Consider the following 10,212-nt stretch of genomic DNA (forward strand, 5'->3'; position numbering starts at 1 on the left):
CCCTTCTTTTCATTCGTGCATTCCTCCAGAGTATTTATTGAGCACCTACTGTATGCCTGGGACCCAGCAGCGCCTGGGGCGGCCCCGGCCCGGCCCTGTCTTCTGTGACAAGTGCTGAAGCCGGAGGATCTCCCGATCCTCCGGCACAGTTCTGGAGGGAGGCGTGGGGTCTGGGCGCCCCCTGGTGGCAGGACGGGGGGGGGGAGAAGGAACTCAGCGTTTCAGGCGTTCCCTGCAGCCCCCAAGGGCTTCAGGTCCCCGATGGCCCCAGATGGTCCCCTCTGCCTCACTGCAGTGGGGGAGTGTGTTCAGTGTCTGGAAATGGGAGCCTCCGGCCTCTTCCTCCCCGGAGCTCTGTGGGGCAACCCTGCCATCTACTCCCCAACTAGCGGGACCGGTTTGCAGGGGTGAGGTTCCTGCCGGGGCAGAGGCCAATGCAGGGCCCACTCTAGCAGACAGGATGGCCTGTGGCCACAGGAGCCACGATTTCCCGCATGCCGTTCTCCCAGCGGCAACATTGTTTCCGTTAATGGTCATGTAACAATCAATGGAACCATTTAAAGAGAGAAGAAAACATTGCAATTTTAAAGATACTCAAAATCAGCAACCCAGTTGGAGATGGAACTAGCATTTGCACTTACTTGCCCAGCAAAAATTCCACACTGCTTTGATGCTTTACTTTTAAAGACGAATAAAAACTCCAGGTGCAACAACGGAAACGGAGAGACTCAAGATCTGTATCTCTGTGTCTTTACAATCCCTGGCTCTGGGGTTTTATTATTTACTGTGTCCCTTTAGGAACACGCAGGGCCCATTTGGTTTAGAGATTGGATTGCTGCCCGAAGACACCACAGGTGATTACAGACGGAAATGCTTCTCAAGGGAAGCACTCACAGCTGAGTCCTCAAGGGTCCAGAACTGGGAATTCTCCAAATGGACTTCCCGCAGGAAGCGATGTTTATTAAAGGATAAAGAATGAAAACGGGCAAGCTTGAAACATGTGTCTATTTTAATAAAACAATAGTAATCACGACAGTTCTTTCATCAACCCCACAAAATATTGTATTCAACAAACTTGTGGAGGTCCAGCTCTGGGGGGTGCGATGCTTTTCTTACTGTTTTGCATTCTCTGCAGACAGCACCCCTCTGTTGTCTGCGCTTCTCTCTCACCGACCCTGTACCAGCTGGCTCACCCACAGGAGGACATGAGTCCGGTTGAAGGGCTGCTGAAAACCCCTGGACTGTCTCACACCCTGAGGGTTAGTTGAGGGTTACAATGGCTTGACCACCTGGGAAAACAGTTTGGCTGTTTCTGCTACAGCTGAACGTACACTCGTGTACAAGTTTGAATAATCACGTCCACGCCCTAACCCCTGGAACCTGTGAACAGAACTTTATTTGGAAAACAGACTTTTGAGGATGTAATTTTTGTTTGTTTGTTTGTTTGTTTGTTTGCGGCACGTGGGCCTCTCACTGCTGTGGCCTCTCCCGTTGTGGGGCACAGGCTCCGGAAGCGCAGGCTCAGCGGCCACGGCTCACGGGCCCAGCCGCTCAGCGGCATGTGGGATCTTCCCGGACTGGGGCACGAACCCGTGTCCCCTGCATCGGCAGGCGGACTCTCAATGCGCCACCAGGGAGGCCCCTGAGGATGTAATTAAAAGTCTCAAGAAGATCATTCTGGAGTATCCAGATGGACGCTAAATCCAGTGACAAGTGACTTGTAAGAGACACACAGAGGAGAGACAGAGAGAAGAGACCCGTGTGAAGACAGAGTCAGAGATCGGAGGGATGCAGCCATAAGCCCAGGGATGCCTGGGGCTCCCAGAAGCTGGAAGAGGCAGGAAGGACCATCTCCTGGAGCCTCCAGAGGGAACACAGCCCTGGGACACCTTGATCTGGAACTTCCGGCCTCCGAATGGTGAAAGGAAAAATTCCTGTTGTCCCAAGCTACCCAGTTGGTGGTGACTGGTTACAGCAGCCCCAGGAGACTCAGAGGTTCACCCTACACCCTGCAGTCTCTGACAGGTATACGCCCAAGACAAATGAGAGCTCTGCTCACCAAAGGCTGCTTCTAGAATGTTCCTAGCACCTTTAGTCACAATAGCCCCCCACTGGAAATAACTCTAACACCCATCAGCAGTGGACTGAATCATTCTCTGGCCCTCACAGAATGACATGCTGTCTGCCAACGAAAAAGAATGATGCACCAATCATTCCCGCAGCAGCGTGGTGAGTCTGAGTCAGACAGGAGGGGACAGAAGACACCGTGGACATGACACAAGTGACCTTCAAGGCCAGAGGCAATGGAGGCAGGATGGGGGTTACCTTGAGGGGGAAGTGACTGGGAGGGGCCGGCCCTGTTGTGATACTTGCCCCCAAGTCGCGGGTTACACCTTTCTGTACATCTAAATTAAAACCAAAACAAACCTGAGGGGCTAAGTAAACGTCACTGCTTCCACCTGGGGAGACAGGTGTGTGTCCGCTCACCTGTGCTCCCAGGTGACCTGACCTGGGGGGGCAGGGCCCAAGGACAATCTTCAAGGGGCACAGGGGGTGGGGCAAGACCCCGTCTCCTGCCCTGGACCCAGGCCACACCACCTACTTCAAACACCTGGGCCACCAATAGGGAGATTAAGGGATCACTGTCCCCAGAGCCCAAGTGGACTTCTCAGCAGGGTGGGGGCTCATTAATAATTACCCTCGACCCTTTCCTCCCAACAAATCCAACAACCTCAAGTAAAAGCCAAAGTCCTCACCACACCTTCCAGGCAGGCACCTGCGTGGTCCAACCCTAGACCCACCTCCTCTCTCGCCCTGGCCCATGTGGCTGCAGCCACACCAGCCTGCCTGCTTCTTCTAACCCACCAGGCACAGTCCTGCCTCAGGGCCTTTGCAGTGACTGATTGAATGAACTGGACCCACTGCTCACCAGTAGCACTCGCTCCATGGTTCTTCCTCCCTCGCTGGAGTTCTCAAGGATGAGGACACAGGGCTGGCCAGGTTGGCAGCTGCACAGAGCTGCCTCCTTTTCAGGAAAACTGTCTGTGATGGATGGGGTCACCACCAGCTGGGGACAAGCTGGGCCACTCAGTGGGGAGCGGGATGACACGTCAAGGGATTGCAGTACTTGGCTGATGTGTTCGGGCAGGAATCAAAAGTGTCTCCAGATATGGCCCAATGGCCCTGGGACAGAATCACCCCCGGTTGAGAACCACTGACTTATGGCCTTGAGAGCCACTGCCCTGTCGGGGTTCCTGGTTTCCCCTCCAAACCCTCCCCTTGTGTTGGCCCCAGAAGTTGTAACCAACCAGAATCTGGGAGAAGCAGAGCTCAGGTGTGCGTGTGGGGGGCGCGGAATGTGATGGGCGCTACAGTGTCCTCCCAGCTGTGGCTGCAGATGCCTCACGGGAGATTTGTCTCTGGGCGACAGTAGCTGCCACTCGGAGATGCCCGTAGGGTTAAGGCCCCCTCCCGGGGGTGGGCTGAAACCAGTGACTGACAGATGTGGAGGCACAAAACATGGGCCCCTGGGCTCCAGGGGGGCCGATTCCAGGTGCAGTACCAGCTCCAGACCCCCCCATCCACCCACTGCTTCACTCAGCTCCCCCCACCCCCCAGCTTCCAACTCAGGCTGTGCTTCCGGGGACATGAAGTTGAACGGGGCAGTGGGGGCAGAGTGTTCTGGTTTTTCATATCCTGTTGGGTTGGATTTGTTATTTTTTGCTTAGATGTTTTTGCGTCTATATCCACATGACAGGTGCATCACATTCCTTACTTGTTCTGTCTCTGCCTGTTTTTACAATCAGGGTTGTGCTGGCCTCACAAAGGAAAGCAACGGCAGGTCCTAGAAGGTCCTGTCTGTGCCCACCCAGCTCCCGCCTCCCAGTTTCCATGAAGGCCAGGCTGACGTCCATGGCCAGCCTCCCGGAGCCTCTTTGTTGAAGGCTGCCTGGCCCTGGCCCCTGCGCTGCCTGCGGGGGCGCTGGGTGGAGTGAATGGCCACCGCTCCCCGCAGTGACCGGCAGGGTGGTGGATCCGGCCCCTCGGCACCGGGACAGGATAAGTCTCAGGTGTGCATTCAACATGGGCGGGAGAGCCACGGGCTGGCAGGTGTGCTGGGTTTAGCCACACCTGCTTTATTGGCTTCTTTCCCCTCCCACCTCAGTCTTCTCACTCCTGGCCCTTCCTGGGATCCCTCCCACGTAAAGGACTTGTACTCAAATTCTTGCCCCGCCATCTGCTCACGCAAGTGAGGTGGGGCTATTGCCTCTAGCTTGCTTGTCTCGAAGAGTTTTCACAACAAGGGGATTATGGGGACTTCCCTGGCGGTCCAGTGGTTAGGGCTCCGTGCTTCCACTGCAGGGGGCATGGGTTCAATCCCTGGGCAGGGAACTAAGATCCCGCATGCCGCACGGCACAGCCAAAAAAAAAAAAAAAGAAGGGGATTGTGGTGAGTGGGCCTGAGAGCTACCCCAGGAGGGGAGAGAGAAAGCATGAGGACAAGGATTGCCCGGGCTCGTGTCCTTCTCAGCCACTTGGTGAGACCTCCATTCTGAACCTTGGTTTTCTCATCTGTAAAGTGGGGCTGCCCAGCACCTGCCCTGGTTGGAGGAGACCCTGTGCCCAAGAAGCCCCGCCCCCTGGAGCCCAGCGGACAGAAGGTGAGATAAGGCTGGTCCAGATGAGCTTTACTGAGCCCTCCCTAGCAGGCCAGGTGTTTCAGCCGCCAGCAGTGCTTTAGGTAGTGGCATCCGTGTCTGTGGTGGGGCCAGATGCAGGTGACTTCAGTGCTGGACTCGGATTGGCAGGAGACAGGTAGCTTGGGCACCGAGGTGCTGCTGGTGGCTTTAGTTATGGGCCGTTTCTGATGCCATCTGCTGGACTTGGGGGCTGAGGCCTCTGGTACATCGGGGGTCTTGTTGGGGGCCTGAGGGGGGATGGTGATGCCACTGGGAGACCGCACAAGGGGGGGTCCCTGGCTGGAGGAGGTGCTGGGACGCTGCGCGGAGCCTGAGGACTGGTGGTCCATCTGGGAAGGGCCTAAGGAAGTGATGGAGGGCCGGGCGCGCTGCTGGCCGTGGACCTGGGGCTGCCCTGGGGCCTGGGGCTGGCTGGAGGAGTTGGCTCGAGACCGAAGCCCACCCCGGAGCTTGCCGGGCAGCTGGGTGCCATTGGCAGAGCCAGTGGCGGGGGATTGAGGCTGGGAGTGGCCCAAGTTGGTGGAGCTCCTGAGGGCTGGCTTGCTTGGGGACGAGGGGCTGGTGGTGGACTCCACTGGGGTGTCGGCTGGGGAATCCACGGAGGACTTGGAGTGTAACGCGTCCTCCAGCTGGCCGGCCGGCTTTTCTGCACAGGGGCTGGGCAGGGACTTCACCCGTTCTTCGAGAGCTGAGTCACGCTTGCTTTGGCTGTGGAGAGAGCGCCCTGAGGGGTGAGTGAGGTGGGTCTGGCTGTGTCCAGGGGCCCAAGGGCTGCGCTAAGCCGGTGGAGACTGGGACAGAGGCTGCTGGGGACTGCCGGGAGCCAGCTTCACTTGAGTGGCCAACAGCCGGCCTTGGCAGGGAGAGAGGCAGGTGCAGGCACTCACACACACACACGCACACACGCACATACGCACACACGTGTGGGCCCTCCCTACCTCCCAGGGGCGGGCATTACGTACAGTCGGCTCCGAGGGCAGTGAGGGGCCCACTGCCGCAGCCGCCGGGGTGATGAGAGCCCGGCTGCGGGCCAGGGCCTGCAGGACTGGTTCCGGAGAGCGTAGGAGACAGAGGCGGACAGTGAGAGGGGAAGATTTAGCGAGCACCCAGCGGAGGCGGTCCAGACGCCAGACAGAGCCCAGTCAGAGTCAGGAGGACAGCAGGCAGGAATGAAGGTGAGTGGGGCAGGGGGAGCCGGGAGACAGACAGACAGACAGAGACTGGAGAGACAGACACCCCTCGCCCTGCAAGCACGCACTGTCCCTCGTTATTCCGGCTGCCACGTCCAGGGCCCGCCCGCTGAGGTCGCTCATGATGCTGTCCACGGCCTCGTGATGCTTTAGAAACAGTGGACGTATGACACGATGATACAGCATGTGAGCCCCGTTCCAGGGGCCAGGAACCATGCAGAACAACAGGAAGGCGCACTGCGGACACAGGGCAGGAGTTACACTCGGCCCCCACTCTGTGCCTCGGGTTGGGGGGGGTCTCCTCCATCAGATGCTGGGCTGGGGTGGACCTGGCCACACTCATCAGACACCTCTGTGGATGGGCCTGGCCTCCGCATCAGACACCCCTGGGGATGGGCCTGGCCTCCCCCGTCAGACACCCCTGGGTACCCGCTCCTGGGAACCCCAGCCGCCACGGTGTGTCCTGGGTGGTGCCCACCTTGCCTGCATAGTAGAAAGGGAACCAGGACAGGAGTAGATCGCTGAAGAACTCGGCCAGCCCAAACAGGCCGTACACCACCCAGTAGGTAAGCCACACAGTGTCGTCCTCTTTGCTTGGGCTCTCGATAGCTTTGATCCTGGGGGAGGCAAGGCAGGGTCACGGGCTGCTCAGAGCCCCAGACGCGCCTCCCCGCGCCCCCAAACCAGCGGGCACTCACGAAGCATATGCGGGGTATGCAAAGCCGATGAGATTGCACAGCAGAGACGCCCCGTACCCGAACAGAAGATACAGGCTTAGCAGAGTGGCGGCTCCTGCAGAGAGGGGGCTGGGTGTGGGCTGCACGTGCTGAGCCCAGTCTCCAGAGCCCCCTTGGCCTGGCCCATGCAGCCTGCATCCATCACTCCTCCCAGAAGCCTCGGCGGCCCCTCTAGGAGGGGTTATTGCCCTGCAGCACCTGGACAGCCCTCACCGTGGCCCTGAACCCCACTAATATGTCAGTCTCCACCGCGGGACTGTGAGCTCCCCAAGGGCAGGCTGGCACCTTAGGACTGGTCTGTACCGAGTGGCTGCCCTGTGTTTGTTGAATGAATATGTGATCTCTGCAATTATAACCACCTCACTCTGGGTCCTATAGGAGGGGCTGAGCACAAGAGGCTAGAGTTTGAATATAAGTAAATGGGAGAAAAACCAAGACATGATTCCTGGAGAGCGGAGAAAGGCAACAATTTCTAACTTTTTTCTTAGTCCAGGGTCTCTTCCCCTCACCACTGCTAACTCTGGGGCAGGGGGAACCACCCTGGGCACTGCATCTGGGGTGTGGAGCAGCATCCCTGGTCCCCACCCACTTGATGCCAGGAGCCCCCCACAGTTGTGACCATCAGATGTCCCCAGACATCGCCCGGTGTCTCCTGAGGGCTGCACGGCCCCCTCTGAGAGCCCTTGTCTTAGTGGGAGGATGCAAAGCGCCGTATTGAGAGTCGCCCTGACTGAGGAGAGCTCTCACCCACTATGAGACACCTAGCAAGTGTCTCTCTGCTTGCAGCCTCAGTTTCCCCAACTGTCAGTGGGGCAGGTAGTGGCCCTGTCTCCTAGGGCTGCTGTGGAGTCAGCTAAACAAGACTCAGTAGAAGGGACCCCGCCCTACACGTCTAGGGAACCCCTTGCGGCGGCCCAAGCACACTCCCAGCAATGAGGGCTCAGAGGAGAACGGTGTGGGGGATAGGGGCCAGGAGCGTTAGCCACTCTGAAATCATAATGGTCACTGCTGCATTTATGAAGCGCTTCTTGTGTGCAGGTCTCTGTCCCTCCCTGCTCTGTCTCATTCAACAGCCAAGACGAAACGGAAGCTGGGGGTGGGGGTGGCGGAAGAGGCTCATGCTCATCACTCGGGGAGCCTCTGGCTCCTGGGAGCATTTACAGCCTCTTTCCCCACCTCCAGGCTGTTATCTGCAGAGAGAGACAGAGGCCACTAGTGGACCAAAGGGCAGAGTCCCCTCCACCCTCCCCTCCACCTGCATTAGCCTTTATCCTGGGGGTCTGGGGTCAGGAGAGGGAGGGGAATCCCCAGCTGGCCCTAGGAGGCCTGGTCACTGCCTCTTCTGGGTTTCCTCCTCGGTTACCTGGGAGGGGGTATTTTGGCCCTCTCAGGCCGCTGGGGCCCAAGGGTTCTGACATCTGGGAGAGGGGGTGGGGGAAATGGCACCCCGTCCCTGGCAATGGCTGCTAGCTGGGGAGAAGCAGCTCTCCCAGGGCCCGTCTCCCCTCAATCCCTATTCCTGCAGCCTCAGCAAAGGGAGGATGACCTTGGACATGGGCGGGAACAGTCCAATCAGCAGCAGATGGGGCGGGGGTGGATGCTCCAGACAGGGCAGACAGCAGGGGCAGCCTCCCACTCTAGGCCTCGGTTTCCTCCCTGTGACCCCCCAGCCTACCCAGCAGGCCCCTTCCCTGTGTTCTACGACCTAAATTCCCCGCCCACTGGTATCAGGGATGTTGAAAACCAGGCAGGAGGTCAAGGGCTTGCTCCCAGGGGCAGGTCCCTGGCTGACCCGACACAGATTGGGCACCAGGAAGCTGGGGGGACAGGTTTTGGACCTTCCTTGGGCTGTCTGGCATGGGAATCCCCCAGCTGGCAGGGAAATGGGAGGAAAGGGGACTCCAAGGATCTGTACACAGGTGCTCCAAACACGTGGCATGTCCTCAGCCAGAGCTGCCCCCCAGTGTCCGAACAAAGTGTCCTGTGATTCATTCTAGGGGGGCTTCCTGGAAGAGGTGGCAGAGGGCAGTCGGGTCTGAAGCACAAAAAAAGAGGGGAGGCACTTAAGGGACACTTACTGGACAGTTTCAGAGGGTGGCAGGGGCCACCCAAGGTCATTGAGGAAGAAAGGCAGAGGAGGGACTGGAATGGAAGTGACAATAGGGGTGGCTGGACCTCCCTCTCCGTGGGCCCCATCCAACCTTTCTTCAACCCCACCACAGCAGTCAACCAACCCAACTCCGGACGGGGGAGGGGAGAGGGCAGGCCAAGGGCGGGGGTAGGGGGTGATATTAGCAGGAAAACAACCTGAGGGGAGGTGGGAGTGACCCTTCTCCTCCACGTCTGGAGCATCCCCTGGGAAAACGAGAAGATCTCTACACTTGCTTCCATGCTGGAGTCCATCCGGGAAGAGGGTGGCAAGGCTGGCAGGGCACTGGCTGCCTACCTGCCCCGTCCTCCCCCGGGGCCAGCAGGACAACTGGAAGAACCGGACTTCTGCCTGGCGGGCACCCAGGGCCCGGAGGGAGGGGGCAGAGGACGGCTGCGGGGCCGAGAGAGGGGGTGGTCCTCGACCGAGGTCGCACAGCGGGGGCGGGGAGGGGCTGCGGGTAGACCCAAGGTCCCGGTTCACGACCCTCCCCAGGATCTCAGTCTCCTTCCTGAACTGTGGGCGCGCCCCGCCGCCTGAGCTGGACCCCGCAGCCGGAGCTGGCCGGAGGGTGCAGGTCCGAGGCCCCGGTAGCCCAGGGCCTCAGTGTGCCCGTCAGCGAAATGGGGCGGCGGCCCCGAGAGCCCCCACGACGGCTCACCCGCGGCCAAGTACCGCTTGTCGACACCGGTCTTGGCTTCGAGCGCCCCTAGCGCTTCGGTGGCCAAATTCCTCTGTTCCAGAAAGCGCTCGAAGCGCTGGCGCAGGCCATCCATGGCACCGGCGGGCCCGGGGCTGGCAGCTTGAACTTGACCGCCACCCCGTGCACCTGCCGTAGAGCCTGCGCGATGCCTTCCCTCCAAGCGAGCCGCACCGCCGGGCCCCGGGGCCACTCTCCACCCCCGGGCTGGTCTCCGCCCTCGGGCTGGTCTCCGCCTCCTGCCCCCCGCTCTGGCCAATGGGAGGGCAGGGAGGACAAAGGAGGTGGGGCCTGCCCCGTCTCCTCCGCCGCATTGCCCCAGGGCAGGCCGCGGCAGCCTCAGCCGCCCCTTTGGAGGAAGGGGGCGGGGCGCGGGGGCTGAGGGCGCCGATTGGCTCATGGGGAGAGGGACGTAGCTGATTGGAGGGGCGGGGTCATGGCCGGGGATTATTCGCTGAGCCGTTGTGGGTGGAGCTGGGTGAGGAGAGAAGCGTGCTGGGGAGGTGGAGCTGGTGGGAGGGGCTGGAGAAAGGCCAAAGCTGATTGGAGAAACGAGAAGAGATTCATCAGCCGAAACAGAGAGGGGGCGGGGCTGAACGTAAAGGAGGAGGGACGGAATCTGAAAGGCAGGGATGGGGCGGAGCTAAACTGAGGAGGTGGGACTTATTCGAAAGAGCAATTCTGGTTGGACCGGGGAGGAGGCAAGGCTTATTCTGGGGGGGGGGGGGTGAGTGGG

This window comes from Lipotes vexillifer, unplaced genomic scaffold, assembly GCF_000442215.2.
Source record: "Lipotes vexillifer unplaced genomic scaffold, Lipotes_vexillifer_v1.1 scaffold225, whole genome shotgun sequence".
Classification (NCBI taxonomy): Eukaryota; Metazoa; Chordata; class Mammalia; order Artiodactyla; family Lipotidae; genus Lipotes; species Lipotes vexillifer.